This window comes from Macrobrachium rosenbergii, chromosome 3, assembly GCF_040412425.1.
Source record: "Macrobrachium rosenbergii isolate ZJJX-2024 chromosome 3, ASM4041242v1, whole genome shotgun sequence".
In the NCBI taxonomy this organism is placed as follows: domain Eukaryota; kingdom Metazoa; phylum Arthropoda; class Malacostraca; order Decapoda; family Palaemonidae; genus Macrobrachium; species Macrobrachium rosenbergii.
The window spans coordinates 25,028,433-25,048,938 of record NC_089743.1 but is presented as its reverse complement, the minus strand read 5'-3'; the positions used below and the strand labels follow the sequence as shown (position 1 = coordinate 25,048,938).

Sequence of the window (20,506 nt, the reverse complement as noted above, 5' to 3'; positions counted from 1 at the left end):
CATAAATACTTCAAAACTACCTTGAGAGCTCTGATGGTGACAGGCCATGATAGTTATCTTCAAGTTCCAACTGCTTTGAGAATGGATGAAAGGACCCTGGTTTGTCCCTGCCCACAATTTTGTTATTTTATCACAAAATTTTTGAGGGGCACAATAAAAATAATATCTCCAAACCCTTTTTGTGGACCACAACAATCTAATTTCACTAAATACTTCTGTAATACATTTCACAGAGCATCCTCTTGGCACTTTTCAATCATAAGAAAGGTTCACAAAAAATGCCTGAATGTCTCTCAGAGCCAAATAGTATGCTAAAATCTGTGATGGAGAGGCAACGTTATCCAAGCTCTCCTACCCATGATTTAGCCTTCCTTCAGAACATTGATGATCCAAGGCATTTTTATCAGCCATTCTCCCCAAAGTTTTTCTAGAAGTCTGTTTCCACAGTCTCCATGAAGGACTTCATCTCACTTTTTGGGACTGTTATATCTCTGCAGCAAGATCCTGGTCCAATATTCAGAAAGAAACTTGTCTTAAGTGCGCCCATTGTCATCTTTTAACAAAAAATAAGAGCCTCAAAACAGATTACTCAAATTTAAGATATGTGTTGGATCCAGTTCTACCTTGAAAACATGATCCCATAGAATTAATAGCTGTTTTCAGACCAACTTTAAACTCAGAGGGAGGAAGAGTGAAACAAGAATAAAAACATTTAAAACATTTTAAAGTCAGGAAGAATGGTATTGTTTGTATCAACTGCCTGTCCATCATAACAGTTGTTGGACACATTTGAAGACAACTGAAGGACATCCACAGACAAGCCTTTCCAATGGCTGTCTGCTGACACCTGGGACTGTTCAACAGGAGAAGCTGGTATTTGTTTCCATGGTTTGCTTGGACAAACCCCACTGGCCTCCCTTGGACTTTTGGTAATCTTTCCCAGGTTTGCTGATCTGGGCAAGGGACCAAAATCAAGAGAGCTGGTGTTAAAATATAAAATATCCACTGGCACTGCACAAATTTGATCACTTTATCAGAAAACACTTTTTCCATCTTCCAGAACATGAAACTGTTTAAACTCTGAAAATTTGTACTTACAACTAGGGACATTTCAGATAAAACCTTTCGAGACTCAATGGCACTGCATGAGAACTAAAAAGTAAAACAAGCTATGGAGTAGGACCAATTGAACATTAGGAGGGCAAGGAATGGTTATAGGTAAAGATCTGACACACTTGAGATCGGTTCTTCATGCAGTCTACTAAGAAGGTCATCTACTCTTCCTAATCTCTCTCAAACTTTGTCTAAGTGAGACTTAAGAACCTTCCAAATCATCATCCCATTTGAACATTCATTACAGATCTTGTAATACTAACAGTCTATAGAATCAGGAATAATTTTACCACAGATATGGAGGATCATAAAAGTTTAGAAAAAGTCTTGCTGGGACCGTTGAGGTCATTCAGGACTGGAAAGGAACTTGAATCTGACATTCAATAAATGCTCTTGTAGTTGGTCAAAAGGATGATAGAACTGTCAAATAGCTTCCTGCACCATGAAACAAAATTGAGTGATTGTACTTCACCAAAGGTTGAAATAACAACTGAAAAACTAAAAAAAAAAAGCTGCTGCAAATGGCATGTAGTTATACCAGAACTGGCTGAAACAAACTGAATAATGCCTACAGGTTGAACCAAGTGGGGTGCACTGATGCAGAAGCAATATTCACTCACGGTGAATTTTCAAAACAGTTGAACCTTGCATGTTGTTAGAAACTTTAGCTATGTCTTAGGTCTATATAACTGCTTCCTTATCTGCAATTGCCCACCTTTTTTTTCCACCAAAGACCATGACAGTGAGGGAGACTTCAATGAAAATGTTAGGATGTGTTTTACAGACCAAATGGATGAAACTCCAAGTTCTGGACCTTTATTATTTATAAATCCCTCTGCTGGACACAACCCAAACAAGTGGTCTAACCTCCAGCTGGCTCTTCATTTAGAACACTTGAAATTGCTGTGTTTGCACAAAAAAACACTGCAGAAGGCAATTCAAGAAAACAATTCTTTAACAACTCTGTATCATCTAACAAGTTTCCCATTTTAACCTCAAGGAATTTTGACATCAACACTAAGCCATTCTGGAGCCATAGAATTATTGACATTATAGAGTCATTAACTTTTTGAAAATTATATTGTATCAGAACTTAAAAATTTTTTATCAAAAATTTATCTATTACAGATAAAATTAAATACATTAATTTGATAATTATACATTTTTTTTAAAATTCCTCTTTCAGCAAAAATGTTTTAAGGAGGAGATAGGGGAAACCAAACCATGGGTCCTGTTGAAACTTGCCATCATTGGCAAAGTCTGCTAATGCAGAAGTTTAATTTCAGAAGATCTCCAGTTGTTCTCAGTCTGAAATAAAAAGTGGTTTTTTTGCAACAAAAGATCAGATAGATTGAAGGACTAGTTTTCCAAAAACAATCAGAAATGATACTACATTGTTGCAACTACTGCAAACATTAATTACACACAATTTTAGCTTTTGGATAACTCAAAGCAAATGTTTAAACCAAATATTAAAACCAATCTAGATCATTGAAGACCCTAACATCAATAATTAAGCAATTGTTTCTCAGATCAAACATCAATGATTGTCAATCTGACTTACACCACGATGTACGATGAAGTGTGTCAAAATTCAACAGACTGACATTTAAAACTCTTTCTATGGAGGAACATCTAAACATCCTCCTTCCTTAACAATGAGACAATTGCCCAACATGACATGATAAGCTGTGGGAGTCATACCAAAACTAAGAACCTTGAACTGGAAGAATTTTCCTGTGCCTAATAAAATCAACAATGCATCAATCCTTTCTTTTGGATTTGGTCAAATTAATCTTTCATGTCCACAGATGCTAAAAAAGATTTCAGCACTGTACATTAATTATATCCTTGTGCAAAGACCAGAATGAGGTTGCAGGCAAACTTAACAATCTTCCAGTACCAAAGTCATAACTTGATTTTTAACCATTTTCCTGAGTTCCTGGAGAATGATGAATGACTGGAAGCATATGGTTTAAGAAAGACAAAAACCTGCACAGCAACAGGAAGTTATTAGCTGTTATTATTCAGGAGATAAACACTGATTCTGCATAGGAACAACTTCACATGTATATACACCAGAGGAATTCCAGTAATAAGTATCATTATATGAACATGAGGAAGGAAAGGATTAGGCAGAGAGAAGAGATCATACTTATTAAGAAAAAATTTAAACTAACAAATTAATAAATGCACTTATTAAAATGCAAGGAGAATTGCATATTAGAATCATATTCTATCACTGTGACGACTTTTAAGACACGAAGACTGCACAAGATGAGGTTGAGTTCAGTTGCGAAGGGTGGGAATATAGGATCAGGAAATGAGGGACACAGGCAACAAGGCACAATAAGTACATACAATCAGTGTTTTGGACAGCACCATCTTAGTGGTCTAGTGGTTGAATCACAATCAACATAAATGCCTAAAATGAAAAATGGAAAAATTGACAAAATAAAAGTAATTTGTTGATGTCAACTGTTGGATCTCAAGCAATGGTAGCTGCAAAAGTGTTAAGAGAAATTATACAAAGCACTTTTAATAAATGAAGAGGACAGCAAAAGAGAACAGTATTTTAGTATTTGAAGGGACAAATAATGAGAGAGAAGACACTCAACAACATCAGTTAAAATGACAACTGATATACAGAACCTGCAGGAAAGAGCCCTGATTGATTTGCCAACAGCACTGGGAGGGGTTTGGGATGGGAGTCAAATGTGCATGACCATCATGCCCACAGAATTACTAATTCAGTGCAAAGGTGTAGATTCCAACAACAAACAGTTCCACAAAAAGATAATCAGGAAGAATTTTAATACTGGTGTGAATAAGAAGAATAATTCTGCATCTTGTGCCAGCTAATCTGAAAATAATTTTGGCAGTAATTAAGCCAATTGCAAAACTAAGATTAAGGTCACTAACAATGCTTGATGGGGGCATCACAAAATGCAGTGTCCACAAACATTGAGGGAATGGAAAGGGTCCTCCCCACACAAAAGTGAACAGACTAAATATCCAGGACAATCAGTATATTATGCAGACATTTTGATGAACATTTGGCTGTAACAAAACTGTTCTTGACAGTGTAGGTTAAAGAATCTCACTTTCACAACACTGTCATCAATAACTCTTTCAACTGTCACAGAATCCTGTGGTCACCAATACCAAACCTAAGAGCTCAAATTGGTCTCCCCACATTAAAACTGACAGAAATTAGTGGACTATCAGCTCAGTTGGCAAGCCATATGAGAATGTTCTGTCCAATCAAATGCAAGACCAATCAAAGGTAATGACTGATATAACTGGTTTTAGTAGCAAATGTCTTAAACTTGCTATTTATTCATTTAAGACAATTTTCACTGAATGACATATCAGATTTGCAAATGTTCTAAACTGTTTTCCTTTTTCACCAGCTGTAAAATCAGTAGCACTTCCAGTGCTAAAGTTCAGCCAGCATTTGTTAAGTACAGTATAAAGTTTTATCCACAATGCACTGAGCTTTAACAATTAGGGCTTTTCAAAAGAAAATAATTGTATTTTATATGGCTAAGAACCTTAAAACTGAGAATAAACAAAACCGCAATTACTGAACAGTGTTTTAATAAAAACCAAACATCAGTAAAATGAATTTCTAAACCAGAAATAAAGTCTAACAGACTTCATCAACACTATTGGTCACAGAACTTGCCCATCCACTTGACAGTCAACATCTTTCAACAACTCAAAACTTTGAGGGCATAGTTTTGCTGTCATGCAATCAGATAAAACATAAGCCTTCAGGCCCTGGAACAATTCCATTTTTCTAATCTATGGCAAGATTCTAAACACTATACCTTACATAAGGATCATTTATTTGGAGAAACAATAGCTCCCAGAGAAGCTCTTACATCTAAATGCTATAAGAATTCACAACTAGAAAATATCGACACAACATTATCTCAGCACTTGAAATAATAAATGGTACACTGGGACTACAACAAACATTTGAAAGATTATCAGTTTTTTCTCACAGAATTCATACACAATGTTTTCCAAATGTTTTGATTCTCTCCAAAAAATGCTGGCATTTGATATTCGACTTTCTAAAAATCATCAATAACCACCTTAGATTATCATTCTTATTATTTTCATTCTAGGGCTTTCAGACACCCAAAACCTAGTTAAAGTCTAAAAAGCCATAAATATTGGGTTAAAGATCTCCTTGTTAAAATCTCAGGCAAAATGGCAAAAATCAAACGAAAGTAAATGGTAGTTCTATAGCAAAGAATCTACAGGTCTGTTCAAACAAACAGTACAGACAAACCTGATGACAACCCTTTCATCCTTTGTAAGAGATTTAAGACCAGGAAGGTTGCAAATGGACACAGTTGATCCTGTCTTTCATTATAATCTGGAGACAAACAAGAATATTCTCACCTGTTAAAAGGCAATCAACGTTAATGTGCACTCATGAATTTTTGTCCAGATTTGGTTTTGAGTGAATCTTCAACAACACTAGGATGCCACCATTACAGGTAAAGGACCACGATGGAAAAACACTTTTGGATACTTGATCTCTCAAAGACCACTGGGAATAGATTAGAGGCAAACAGACCATACGACTGACTATTTAAGAAAACACAACAATCAATGTTAGACTTTTGATGATATAAGATATGACCATTTTCAATAAGAATTGGTATACAATTCCCAAAGTGATGTCTTAGTTAAGGCATTGTTAGCCAAAAGGATCTTTTCAACTTTAATTATATTTGTAAGAATGTCTCCAATATACATACATTGGTTAATGAGTCAGGATCATAGTCCAAATTTAAGAACATCCTACCTCAGCCTCCTCAGTGGTACTAAAAAGGAGTTAGCAGGTCTTGTGACAAAGGGACATCCTATGATTCTCCCATTTTTCTAGAACCATCTGAAGGAGACCCATCTGAGTCAAAAGAAGACACTTATATCTGGGGCATCCACTATTCTTCAAGATACATCCAAGCAAACACATACAGTACAAACATCTAAACTCCAATACGAATGCATTTAAAAAAATCCATCTCCTCCCCTTCTCTTCCTAAAATTTGATCAAAATCGATAAAGTAGCATTTAACATATAAAACTGAAGAGAAAGGTTCAACAGTCCCATTGGGTTTTCTGTTCATGAAAAATGGGTCTACAGTCTTACAATGGGTGACTGAAGTGGAAAAATGATGGCTCAAAATCAATTCATCCCCAACTTCAGATCTCTGAATACTGTCAGGCAGGGTTATATTCAAAGTGACCATTACTCTGATCCATCAGTTAATAAATTCTTAAAAGGGCAGTCTTATTTGGCATAATTAAAAAAACCTTAAGTTGGACAGCCAGGTGATTAAAACCAGGAAGTTTTGGAGTGTTTATTTCAGAAGGTTTTATCTGCAAAGCACTTGTTCAAGAAAAAAAAACCTTATGAACATGAATAAGTCCAGAAAAGGTCGAGAATGATACTACACTTCTGGTTTACGCAATCGTTTAATTCCTCTGAATGAAGAGAATAGAACTGAGGATGTCACATGAGTGAGAGAGAGATCGACAGAGAATTCAACAACAGAATGAAAGACCCTGAGATACTGAAAAATAATATTTTAATGATAAAATAAAGTTTGTTCATACTTGCCTGGCAAATATATATATAGCTGTATTCTCCGAAGTCCAACAGAATTTCAAAATTCGCGGCACACGCAGTGGCCGGGCAGGTGGTTAGTACCCATTCCCGCCGCTGGGAGGCGGGTATCAGGAACCATTCCCATTTTCTATTCAGATTTTCTAACGCCACTGACTCCTGAGGGGAAGAGGGAGGGCAATATGAATATATATATCTGCCAGGTAAGTATGAACATACTTTATTTTATCATTAAAATATCATTTTGTTCATGAGACTTACCTGTCAGATATATATATAGCTGAATACCACCTTTGAGGGGGTAGAGACAGCCAAGAATTAGGAAAAAACCAATTATTGGTAAAATTATTTTGGTTCCTTATCTGATAGCGTAGCTGACTGAGTGGTTACTGTCACTCTAGTCTGCTTCTGCTTTACTAGAGACCCCAGCGAGGTAGTGACCTATATAGCTGGCGACTTCTAGATGATCTGTCAACGGGGCGTGACCACAATGTGACTAGATCATAGACCATACAAAGAGGACAAAAGAGCATTACTAACCACCTAACCAACACCTAAAGCGTTAGTTTGCAAAGGATTGGGAAGACTGCCTCCAGTAGTCGACCCAACAACCACAAAACACAATTAAAAAGGGGATAGGATCAGAGTTACCCCTGTCCCCAAGGTTGCTGAAGCAGCAATGTATGGTCCCAGCGAAAAGCAATTTCGTATGCTACCTAAACATCTTGCCAAGAGTGTGAGGCAAACACCGAATTGACTTCGCCAAAATGTGGCACTAAAAATGTCACTGAGTACCATATTTTTCTTGAACACCATGGAGGTAGCAACTGCCCTCACCTCGTGAGCGTTAACTCTCAACAACTTGAAGTTGGAGTCGTCACAACTAGAGTGTGCGTCCTTAATGACGTCCCTAATGAAGAATGCCAGTGCATTCTTTGACATAGGTTTAACTGGTTGCCTCACAGAACACCATAAAACATCCAAGGGACCACAAGTGTCCTGTGTTCTTTTAAGGTAGTACTTGAGAGCTCTAACTGGACATAGAACTCCCTCAGGTTCCTGTCCAATAAGGTCTGCTAAACCTTTAATTTCAAAGTGTCTAGGCCAAGGGTTAGAAGACCTTTCATTCTTAGCCAAGAACTTAGGGCTTAAAGAATAGACAGCATTGTGTTCCTTGAAGCCCACATGACGGCCTCGAACTTCGCTCACTCTCTTTCGCCAGAGCCGTGAGGAATGCCGTTTCGAGTAACATCCTTAAGAGATGCAGAGTGGAGAGGCTCAAAAGGACTAAACATCAAAACTTGAGCATTACGTCCAAGTTCCAAGCAGGGGAATTAGCTGAGGAACCTTGGACGTCTTGAAAGAGCTCGTAAGATCGTGGAGGTCCTTATTGTCAGACAAATCTAATCCTCTGTGTCTGAATACAATCGAAAGCATGCTCCGATAACACTTGATAGTCGGAACTGCTATATCAAGTTTTCTCTTAAGTAAAGGAGAAAATCCGCAACCTGGCTCACAGTGATAGAGGAAGAGGAAAAGCCCTTCTTTCTACACCAACCTTTGAAGGTTGCTCACTTCGCTAGATATATCCTTTAGATGAAGAACTTCTGGCTCTAGCGATGGCCCGTGCCACCTGGCCAGAAAAACCCCTTCGCTCTGACCAAGTTTCGATAGTCTGAAAGCAGTCAGGTTCAGAGCGGGAGATTCAAAGATATCTCGTGAAGTGGGTTTGTATGAGCAGGTCTGCTCTCATAGGAAGGGTCCTCGAACGTCTACCAACCAGAAGAGAAACTCCGAGAACCAGTGGTTCGAAGGCCAAAACATGGGGATGAGAGTCATCCTCGTCCCTTGTGAGGCCGCGAACTTGCGTATGACTTCTCCCAGAATTTAGAATGGGGAAAAGGCGTAAACATCTATTCCCGTCCAATCCCAGGAAGAGCAACTATCGCAACTGCCCCAGGGTCGAGTACAGATGAGCTTTATAGAGGAGCCTCGCTGTTCTTGAGGTTGTGAAAAGATCCACAAGATGGCGACCCCAAAATTTCCAAAAATCTTGGCAAACCTCCTGATGAAGGGTCCATTCCTTCGGCAGGAGTTGATGGCGCCAACAGAGCAGGTCTGCTCGAACATTTTCGACCCCTGCAACAAAACTTGTGAGAATCAAAATGTTGCGAGCATAGGCTCAAAGAATAATCTCTCTTGCAAGGCTGAACAGGGAACAAGAAGTATTGTCCGAGTTTGCTAGAACTAGAACTACACGATTGCAAACTTGGACCTCGAAGAATTGGAGAGCTAAAAGATAGCCGCCAAATCTTTGATGTTGATGTGCCAGGACACCTGTTCTCTCTCCAGGTTCCTAACACTTCCTCTCCCTCTAGTGTTGCCCCCAACCTGTTGACGACCCGTCGGAAAAACAACACTAGGTTGGGGTTCAGAAGCTTGAGGGAGATCCCTTTCTGCAATTTCGTTGGATCGAGCCACCACTACAGATCCTCTTTATATAAGGAAGAATTCTCAATTCCTCTTTCAAGTCTTCCTTGCTTTGTCAGTTCTCCAACAAAAAGAACTGAAGAGGCCTGAGATGCAGACTCCCCAGGAAACAAACTTCTCCAGCGAGGAAATGGTCCCCAGCAGACTCATTCATTCCTTCACCTAGCATGTTTCCTTTTCCAAGAAGGCCGAGACTTTTTCGTACATAGAAGTTGCCGTTCTTGCGACGGAGACGCTATAAAAGCCGCTGAATACATCTGAATTCCCAGACACAATGGACAGTGAGGGGATCAGCTGCGACTTTTCCACAGACCAGAAGTCCCAGGGACTTCACGAGTTGCAGAGTCAACTGAAGGTCCTCCAGATACCTTCGCTTCAATGACGCTCGAATCAACCAGTCGTCCAAGTAGAGTGAGATCCTGACGTGCGACAGGTGCAACTGCATCGCAACGTTTTTCATGAGAAGTGTAAACACCCTCGGAGCAAAATGTGACGCCAACAGCATCTGGTGTTCCCAGGCGGTCAACCATCCAAGTACTGACCAGACCCAACGTTGCTTAACTTCGCTGATCGGACGAGAAGCGGTGCTTTCAACGTGGTATGGCCGTTGTGCAGAGTCCAAAGCAGAGAGCCCTGAACTGGTACGTCTAGTCCCCAAGACAACCTGAGATACTTCATCGAACGTGGATGAATTGGGGCGTGAAGATAAGTATCTTGGAGATCCAAAGATACCATCCAATCCCCGGGATGAAGGGCTCCTAGTATTGACCGAGAGGTCTCCATCTTGAACTTTTCCTTCCGGACCAAGTTGTTCGACCTGTTGACGTCCAAGACGGGTCTCCAGCCTACTGAAAGTTTTGGGACTAGAAACAATCTGTAGTAAAATCCCGGGAACACCGAGTCCAAGACCTGTTCCACTGCTCTCCGCTCGAACATCTGTTCTGAGCAGGTCAAACAATTTTCTGTTTGACAGGAAGGCAGTTGGGAAACAAAAAACAAAGGAGGAGGAGACAGGAAGGGAATCAAGTAACTCTCTCTCTAACAGTAGGAGGGACCAAACGTCTGCCCCTCACTCTTTCCAGGCTTGTGCAAAATGAAGCCTGGTTGCTAAGGGAGTCTGGAGATGAAAGGAGTCACTTGCTACCTCTCTTGGAAGTGACATTCCTTCGGGAAAAAACTCTCTCTCGTGGTGCGGGTCTCGTGTTGCTTCCCATGGAAGCCCCTTTTTTTAGGCAATTTATTTAGCTTTCGTTTACTTTTTGTATCATTGAGATCGGTGCATTCGTTATGAAGGAGATGCAGTTTGAATGTCGATAACTTTAGTTTTGAGAAAAACGATATTTTTTGCTTCTCTGTGTATTTATTTGCTTGCTGTTACACAGTTTGATGTTTTTATGACATATTTGAAAAGCAAAAAATAGACTTGCAAAGTAATATAACTTCGCTAAATGAAGCTAAATGAAGCGAGTGTCAAACATGGCTCAGGTTGGGCAGCGCGACGTTTTACTTAGTCAAGCTCTGAGCTGCTATTGACTGACTGCCACTGACTGCCCTGAGGCATTCCTGTCTTTCGCTGATGCGTACTAGGTCCACAGGGTTGCCATAGATCGCATTAGATATTATTTCATAGCTAAAAGGAAATTACCACCGATATACTGACAATATCATTACATTATATGAAAAATGTAATTTTGTCTATGATAGGTTACTGTTTTGTTTATAACTTCTAACTATGGCGAACTTTTAAATAAAACTTTCTGAGAAGATAGTCAGGATATGTATGATGCCATATATAAAATATCCCAAAAAATTTTGATTTCCGATTTTTTCGTCAAACGCTCCCCTTAAGACAAAGACAACTGCGAAGGGTGAGAGAGAGGAGCCGAAGGTTGAAAAGTCTCAGGAAACAGATCCTTAAGAAAAAGCCAGAGTCTGATAATCAGAGGAAGAAGAAGACGAAAGATGTTTCTCTTCATCCAAAGGCTGTGACGAAAGAGGATGTTCTTCCCCAGCTGGCGGGTCTTGAGTGAGTGGTGAAAGTAGTTCCGATTCGCCGACACGTGGCGAAGAAGTCTCCAACTAGAGTCGTATATAGCGGAACTCCCGCGAACGAAGAAGTCGTCAACTAGAGTCGTGATAGTAAACATAAAAAATGTGGAACGCTTCACGATTAGCGTGTCAAGAAGGCCATGCTAATCTTCTCTGTATCGTTCCAATTTTAGTATATGTTGAAGCAAGTACTGGCTAAATTAAGAAGGACATCAAATGTTGAAGCGGGTAGTTGTGCGACATGATAAACAACTGGAGCGGTGTCAACACAAGACTTGAAGCTATACGGCGGGCGCAAGCGCGGAGCGTCATGGCGTGACGCGCGAGAGGCTCCGTGGCAAGTACTAGAAAGAGAGTCACAGCGTGGGCGCGCGGCGTCATGGCTAAGCGCGGCCGAGAGTCAAGGTGAGGAGCGCGTGAAGCGTGAGAAGCGCACGAAGAGCAAGACGCGCTCCTGGCGCGAGACAAGAGAAAAGGCCAACACCTCAAATCGGGAAGACGATTAGGAAGCCACTAAACACTCTCTAGACGACAGACGAGAAGCCCCAAAACATCTAGCAGACGAGGAAGACGAAGCAGGAGACGAAGGTGAAAGTCTGTACCTCTTAACAGGCAGATTCGAATCTTGAAAGGTTCATGAGAGCATCCAGCTGTTGTTGCAAACCCAACAAAATCTTACGCGTTGGAGAAGCAACTCTCTCGGGAGAAGGGCTGAACCTGAGAGAAGGAAAGGGGCGAGAGACGTATACTTCCTTCCACAGGGAAGAAGCTCTAGCCCTTGCCTTAGCGCGACAGGGGGTCGAGTAGCGTGATCATCCGAAAAACACTTTATTCTCTTCTGCAGAGGAATATCCACGCAACTTTTCGGGGAAGAGTACAAACGTCTAGAGGAAGAGGACGTGAAGCGTCCTCTCCTCTAAGCTTCTCTTAAGAGGGCGAGAGTCCAACCGAGAGCTCCAACCCCGAGGCGGGAGGACGTGTCGGAGGACGAGAAGCAATCCTTCAGGATGCGTGCCTGAGCACGATCCCTGGCAGCCTGGGTAGCGTCATCAGGACCTGCCGAAGGGACGCCAGATCGGTGGGAAGCCCCGTAACCCTCATGCGGCTTTCGACATGCCCCTCCTGGTCCTGGGAGTTCGACAGAGGTCCAGGCCTAGAGGCATTATAGGGCCGATCTGACGCCCCCTCCACAACACTAGGGGCACTAGCACTAACACTATGCGTTTGAATTGCATTCACTTTAGTTTCAAGAGCACGCATTGACTCCACACGAGAGCCAGGGAATTACCTTCTGCAGCAACAAACTACAGGGTTAGTACTAAAATTTACTACAGGGTTACTAGTAGGAGAAAACCCTGACTGTCCATCTAAGGATGCACTCTAGGAGGAAGATCTCCTCAGCCTATCACGCTCCAATTTAAGCATATAGGCTTCATATTTCTTCCACTCACCCTCAGACAATCCCCACACATTCATTACCGATTATCATAGAGCATTGAACACCCTTACATATCATACATAAAGAGTGAGGAACTATCAAAGTCTTCGATAGCCTCACCTTACATTCACCCAAGCTACAGACTCGATAGCTAGAGGTAAGACATCTTAATTATAAGAAAAGTCAAAAGCAAAATCAAAAACGGTCCACAAAGAGCGTATGCCAAGTCACAGATCCAGTCGAATACCAAAAACAACCAAAATACTTAAGTGACAACAAATTTTGAAATCCAAATGGCGGAGGAACTGACAACAGGTGTTGACAGTCCGGCGACAGAGAAAATCTGAATAGAAAATGGGAATGGTTCCTGATACCGCCTCCCAGCGGCGGGAATGGGTACTAACCACCTGACCGGCCACTGCGTGTGCCGCGAAATTTGAAATTCGGCGCTGATAAGCCCTGAAAATCGCCGAAAAAGTGCGGAAATTGCCGATTTCGGTTATCATCGTGCCCCCAGAATGGAACCCCCACCGATAACCAAGGACTGCCTGTAGTTAAAAAACCAGACGCCCCCAAAAAATGTTCAAACACAAAATGTATACCTTCAACTATCATCCTACACAGAATATACCTTAAAGTGTCATCTAAAACACTTTAATATCATTTCAAAGTCATATTATAACATTAGTCTTAAAAATATATGGCTTAGAATAATGTGAAAACTATTCAAGTTATCCCTATTTTCAAGTACATCCATTTTCTCTCATACCTTAAACTATCATGCTACACAGAATATACCTAAAACTATTATCTAAAACACTTTAATATAATTTCAGTCATCTTAAATCATTACCCTTAAAAATATATGGCTTACAGCTGTGTGAAAACTATTCAAGCGACCCAAATTTTTAAGTACATCCATTTTCTCTCATACAGTATTGAAGCAGTCCTGTTTTCTTTGTACAGTACATGGGCAAATACAGAGAAGTTAATTTCTATAGTTCACAGTACCTTAATATTTAATATGCACTGAAAAAATAATACATTTTATTGATAGTTGGCTGTGTTCACATTAATATTAACGTTTGAAAATTAGTAAATCATTTATCATACAAAATGTATTTACTCACAAAATTAACATGAAAATACAGTATTTAGTGAATATTTCTTGACGAAAAAATCCACAAATTATTGTACCGAATTTTTTGCGGTAAGTTCCACAGAAAATTCTGCAAATAGGTGAAGCCGCAAATCCTGAACCGCAAATAGGTGCGGGTCAACTGTGCTATACAACCGTCCACCCAGCCACTGCTAAACTTTGATGATCTACCATGTATCACTCAACTAGAAATTCTTATTCATTGCTAACCATCTAGCCTTGATTATCATGCAAGCTGTAGATGAGTCAATGATGATAATCTCTTGATGAAGCACTTTCAGACAACTTAGTACCCAATATCCTCTGATCCTTGGTTCTTACTGTTCTTAAAATATGATCACCAGTTGCCTAATTGTACAACAAATTTTCATACTCAGGTAGTCCAGTACACTTTTGTCCAATACTTGACCATTATATTGACCAATATCCTCTGACCTTCAGATATCTTATTATCAAATACTATCTCACCATCAATCACCAAAAAATTTTTTGATTCTCATCCTCTTTTTTTTGTTGTTCATCATCTGATACATGGCCATTCTATTGTCCAACAAGATCTCATCCATGGCCATTTTCTTACAGCCTCATCAAATGCATTTTGCCATGATTGCATTTACAGTATAATATTCTTGGAGATATCATCATTCCTTATCAGCAGTGTAAAAAGAACCAGAGCCAGGTCTTGATACCACATATACTCTCTCCTGCAATTGTCAAGCATGTTATATATGTTTTCAAATTAATTTTGGCTAAATCAACATCCTTCTGCCTTGCCACAATGACAGTGGCTGGCCAGTTCTGGTGTTGGTCTTATCCAGGCATTTTACTTCTTATACTAATCAGACCACTGACAAAATTTATATAGTCTTCACTCACTTGATACCAGGAAGAGAAGAGCATTGGTTACTGATAACTCAGCAGTCAGATCTTATTTCTCTGCACTTCTAACTCAGTGACAACAAAAGCATTTTACAGCAGAAGTATATCAAAGGACTTGTGTGAGATTTGAACTCAGAACTAACAAAATGGAAAGCTGCTGGCAATACCACTGACCTACCAGAATTTACACGAACTGAAAGGAATAAAACTTCCCTTATAAGAAAGGAGTCTCACTTTTGACAAACAGGGCCACAGAAGACCATAACAAAGAAAACAATAAATAGTATGAAATGCTCAAGCAACAAGTACTGAAGAAAGAAAATGTATTATGGTTGACTAACACCATCATCCTTTGAAAACTGAAACAGGATTACTACATGATCACTAAACAAACATTTACTAATACAGTAATATGATAAATAAAAAATTATCAGAAGAATTATGTAAAAAATAATTTCTCCCAAATAAGAATAAAAAGATATTTGTTTATTTATAGTTTTAATTGAAAAGGATTTCAATTAAAACATGAGTAAAGGAAGCAAATTAAAAGCAATACTGGTATCTAACAATCCTGTTAATCATGATAAATCATGATTAAAATGAACAAAGTGCACAAAAATATAATGCAAAGAAAATAAATTTCATATGTAATCAAACTGTAAACTATTTTCAACATAACTTTCTGGTAATTACTTCAAAAAGAAAGTTACAGAGATGGTAGATAAATCAATGCCCAGGCTTAGTCCAGCAGTCTGCTACACCATAGCTAAACTTTTATTATTTTCTTTGATGCCAGATTCATTCCTAACTGCAGTCAGCAAGGAAGGCAAATGTAAATTATATTTTGTACTGATGTAAAACTGCACTGTATTAAAATTTTCCTCTTATGGAAATTCTATAAATGAGTGATAATACAGTACAGAATATAGTTTCAAAGACCAATCTATGCAATAAATGAAATATTATCAGATATACTTCTGACACAGCTGTCAACATACAAATTAATACCAAGAAAAGTCAAAAAGTATTTATTAGAGTAATAAAAATGTTAACCTTGTATTCAGTAAAAGAATTTTAAAATGAAAAATTAACAAATTGCCCTAAACAATTTTTACATGCATTACTAATATTATTTTAGGGTAAAATTTCTAATCACTACAATACTCGTATGCTTAAAATCCATATCATGGCAATCTACAAAGACATGCGTCTCCTAAATTACTGTATCTCTTGCCCAAAGCCATAGCAGAGGAAATCAATAAATGACTGTACCTGTTACAGTACAGTATCAATCACAAAAATTCTTGCAAATGAATGCAAGTAATCACTTCAAAATATACTTCAGTACCATAAATCTACCAGTGCAACCAACAACATTAAAAACTAACAATGCTGGTGAAAAATATCTAAGTTTTTGCAATGCCAATTAAGAAAATCTAGATTTTAAGAACAATTTTTCCATATAAACCATTACTCATACAACAGCCCAATTTCAGTCCATCCCTGACAGGTAGGTTAGAGCATGCACCAACAGATCGTACAATCCCATGTAGTTAATCTCACTTTTGGTGTGGTCTGGACAATAAGAAAATCATGTTTAGGATATTCAAAATTAACTAATGGGTTTGTATTTATAAATAAATTTTTTAATTTTTAGAGTATAAAATTTGTTTTACTACAACCCCACTGCTTCTCCTATGCCCTGAATTGTAAATAATTTAGCTGACCTGGCCTGCTAGCACCCCAGAAGAAACTGATTGGGCTTCCATAATCAGTTACTGAGGGCATCTGGCATCCAATGGTTGTTAGAATAAAACTATTGAGTTGTACATTAACTGACTGTAAATAATCTGGCATCACAACTACTAGGATCACTGACACCTAAACAACCTTCTTACTTTCTGTGAGTTAGTCAGAAAAAAATTGATCCTCTATGAAGCTTCTTGATAAACAGAAGAGTATATGCATAACTGCATAAAAAAGACCAGCCACTAAGTATCATAATTACATATGGAATATAACAAAATGGACTAAAATACACAAATCACTACTATTGTTCATGACATTCTCTCCTAAAAGTCTAGCCAAACTATAATTCCTGTACATGTTCCTAATGTCTACAAGAAATTGTTTCTCAGTTCCTGGAGACTGGGACATTTGACTACCAAATACCTAACAGTCTGGGGGACCCAGCAATTATCACAGGAAGGCTCATTTCCTCTATACAGAAGGTAGCTATGGGTTGACCAAACAATGCCAATACGAGAATACAGTAATGTATTAGAAATGCCCTTTTCCTTGACACCACACTATATTTTCACTAAGGTATATGTGAAGTAAATTATTTAATTCTCTTAGGACCTACTTCATGCCATATTTTCTACCACAAACTCTGGACCAGTTCTGAAACACAGCACAAGCAGAGAAGCTAATGTATACAACAGCATATCATCTTGAAATTAAATTTATTGCAAGCTAGTAGAGGAATTCATTTCCATGAATGTCCATAAGGACAAGAACAACACAAACTGATACTGTACTCTCTTGGTACTAATTCATAGATAACTCCTGCAAAATCTTTGACACTAGCAGATGGCCAACACTAAAAATTTCTAGGGACTGCAAAGCACTTCTAGTCACAAAGTGACAAATTTTTTATCAATTTGTATTTTCCATAGCTAACAAACCTGTGGTCTTAACGTACGGATAAAGTCTTCTACAGCCAGCTGGAAACCGGTACTAAATTTAGAACAAGGAATTGGTGGCAATGGTGTTCAGCCAATGGGGCGAGAGAGGAGGGCTCAGCCGACCTTCTCTCACCCAAGATGCCGTGACGAATCCAGTTTTTTACAGCCCAGGTAACCAGAATATGGGAAGGCAAGAGGTGGGCAGTATACATTAAGACCACAGGTTTGTTAGCTATGAAAAATACAAATTAATTAAAAATTTGTCTTTAATCATATGCGGATCAAACCTGGGTCTTAACATAAGGATAGACTCACTTTTGGTGGGGTGGGAGAAAAGAAAGTCTGAACCAACTGGAAGTTCAGCACACCTGCTCACTTCCTGGCTAAGGGAAGGCAAAGGAAAGAGATGTAAACCTCTGATCTGTTAAATACATACTGTAGTTTATCAAACAGTCAGACTACTGGGGTAACATATAATGTGAAGAGACATTAAGAGGAAGTTAAAGAACTACAGTATATCTGTTAAGACAACAAACCTATGTTAGCTACCAATTACGTTTGTTAACGTTCCTCTCTCCCCTTGTCAGCGAGAGGAAGGACTAGCTTCTGAGGGGATTTATTCATGTACAAATACAATATACTCAGAATTGCCACTCACTCACCTGTATCTACCCAGTTCCAGCGCATGATAGATTAAGGGGAAAGAGAAAAGGATGAGAGACCCCAGTCATTTCATTCATTCTCACTTTCATACCATCATCTTAGGTAAGATACAGTCTGTCCCGCCAGGGGCACTGGATGAGCTACACTACTTGAGCAACCACCACCGGACCCAAGGAAAATAGTGTCCAAGGACCTTTGGGCAACGTCCGGCAAACAGAAGGATGCGAAGGTGGTTTGACAAAGCCAAGTACCAGCCTTCAAAATCCTATAAACAGACAAGTTCTTTTTGAATGGCAAAGAGGGGCCCAAACCCGTAATATCGTGTGCTCTTACATGCACTGTGTCAGCATTAGAGGCCAAAGAAGAACTATACGTATGTCTGATGATCTCACAGAGCCAAAAGGAGATGGTATTCTTCGACAATTCTTTCTTGTTCTGGCCTATTCTAATAAAAAGTCTTTGACACCCGGGTCTGAGGTGACGAGTCCTTTTTAGGTAACTACACAGTGCTCTGACAGGACATAATAGCAATTCATCCAGATTGTTATCAACAAAATCTCCCAGAGAAGGGACTGAAAAGGACTCAAACCTGTCATCATGAGCTGAGGGATTTTGAGTCTTAGCTACAAATTCCAGGAAAAATTCAAAGGCTACGGACCCCGAACCTCTCGTGTGTTTAACACTAAAAGAGATCATGAAGTTCACCCACTCTCTTTGATGAAGCCAAGGCCAGTAAGAAGACCATCTTGAGGGTAAGTTTCTGTCTGATGATCGTCGTAAAGGTTCATATTGAGCATGAGTGAGACTGCTTAGTACCAGAGTCAGATCCCAACTAGGTGGTTTACGTTCTCTAGGAGAACAAGATTGCTCAAAACTTTTGAGCACCACTGAGATTTACCATGTGGAAAACAGGTTTACATCTTTCAAATGTAGAACCATACCCAAAGCAACTCTATAACTTTTGATGGCAGACACAGAAAGATGTTTCTCCCTAAGGAGAAAAAAAAGGAAATCAGCAACTGTTGAACAGAAGTTCTGACCAGGGAGAAACCCACGACACCAATCATAGTAGATGGCCCATTTTCCCTGGTACACGGCTGAGGAAGATCTTCTGAGATAGTCAGACATCTCTGCCACTGCTCTGTGAGAAAAGCCTCTCGCTTGCAGGAGATACTGGATAGTCTCCAGCTGTGAAGAGATAGGAATCCCGCTGATTGGTGATATCTCTCAATGTGAGGTGGGCAGAGAAGGTTGTGCCATGGGGAAATTTCTCTTGGGACTGCTGGCAGTAAGGTTAGCAGATCAAGGAACCACTCTGCGTAAGACCACAAGGGAGCTACTAGGGTCATCCCGAGATTCATGGAAATCATTACCCTGTTCAAGACTTGACGAATCAGGCAGAAAGGGGGGAAGGCGTCAACTTCCAGATTGTCCCAAGGATGTAGCAAGGCGTCCTCCGCCACAGCAAAGGAATCTGGAACCACCAAACAACAGACCTCCAGCTTTCTGTTGAACCTTGTTGCAAACAGGTCAACCATTGGCCTTCCCAATTGATGGAAGAGCCTGTCTGCTATCTCCTGATGTAGAGACCACTCTGTCCCTAAGACCCGAACCTGATGACTTAGCTTGTTGGCCACTACATTCCCCTTGCCTGGAATATATTTGGCTGATGACTTAGCTTGTTGGCCACTACATTCCCCTTGCCTGGAATATATTTGGCTGAGAGGTCTACTGAGTGATCTATTGCCCACCAGTGTAAAAGTACCATCAGTGAGTGAAGTTGCCATGACACTAGCCACCCCGTTTGTTTACGGAAGCTATCATCGTGGTGTTGTCTGACATTAGGAGTGCCCTGTCAGCCTTTCTCAAAATTCCTGAAGTGCCAGGAAGGTTTCTTTCAACTCCAGAATGTTGATATGCAGCTGCTTGTCCTGAAGATTCCACACTCCCGAAGTCAGAAGGTCCTCCAAGTGTGCCCCCAACCCTCGTACAATGCGTCCAAGAACAGGGAAATCTCTGGAGGGGGACAATGAAGAGGCACTCCTATAGTCAAGTTTCTGTCATCCAGCCACCACAGCAGGTCCCTTCTCACTTCTGCCATCAGGGGGACCTGCAACAGATGAAGAAGATGAAGATGGCCATGGGGAACAAGTTTTTCCAGGGAGGCCAAGAGTCCCAGAACCACTTGCCATTGCTGTGTTGGTTGATTCTGTTCAGACAGAAAGGACCAGGCGACTTTCCTGAGCTTCTCGATCCGTTGGTCCAAAGGAAATACTCTTGATGATACTGTGTCTATGGTCATGCCCAGGTCAAGAATCTTTTGAAAGGGAATTAGGTTTGACTTTTCCAAACTTATCATGATGCCTAAGCCGTGACAA

General features: G+C 39.9%; 1 protein-coding gene, 1 non-coding gene and 1 pseudogene across 2 annotated transcripts in view; all 3 read right to left on the bottom strand.

Moving 5' to 3' along the window:
- Positions 1–20,506, bottom strand: part of LOC136853418 (enolase-phosphatase E1-like) — a 150,977-nt gene that overhangs the window by 105,999 nt on the left and 24,472 nt on the right. The window lies entirely within an intron of this gene.
- Positions 9,747–9,865, bottom strand: LOC136828926 (5S ribosomal RNA). Its single transcript, XR_010850252.1, has one exon. It is a non-coding gene; the product is annotated as a 5S ribosomal RNA (ribosomal RNA).
- On the bottom strand, positions 11,402–11,494 carry LOC136829019 (U6 spliceosomal RNA; annotated as a pseudogene).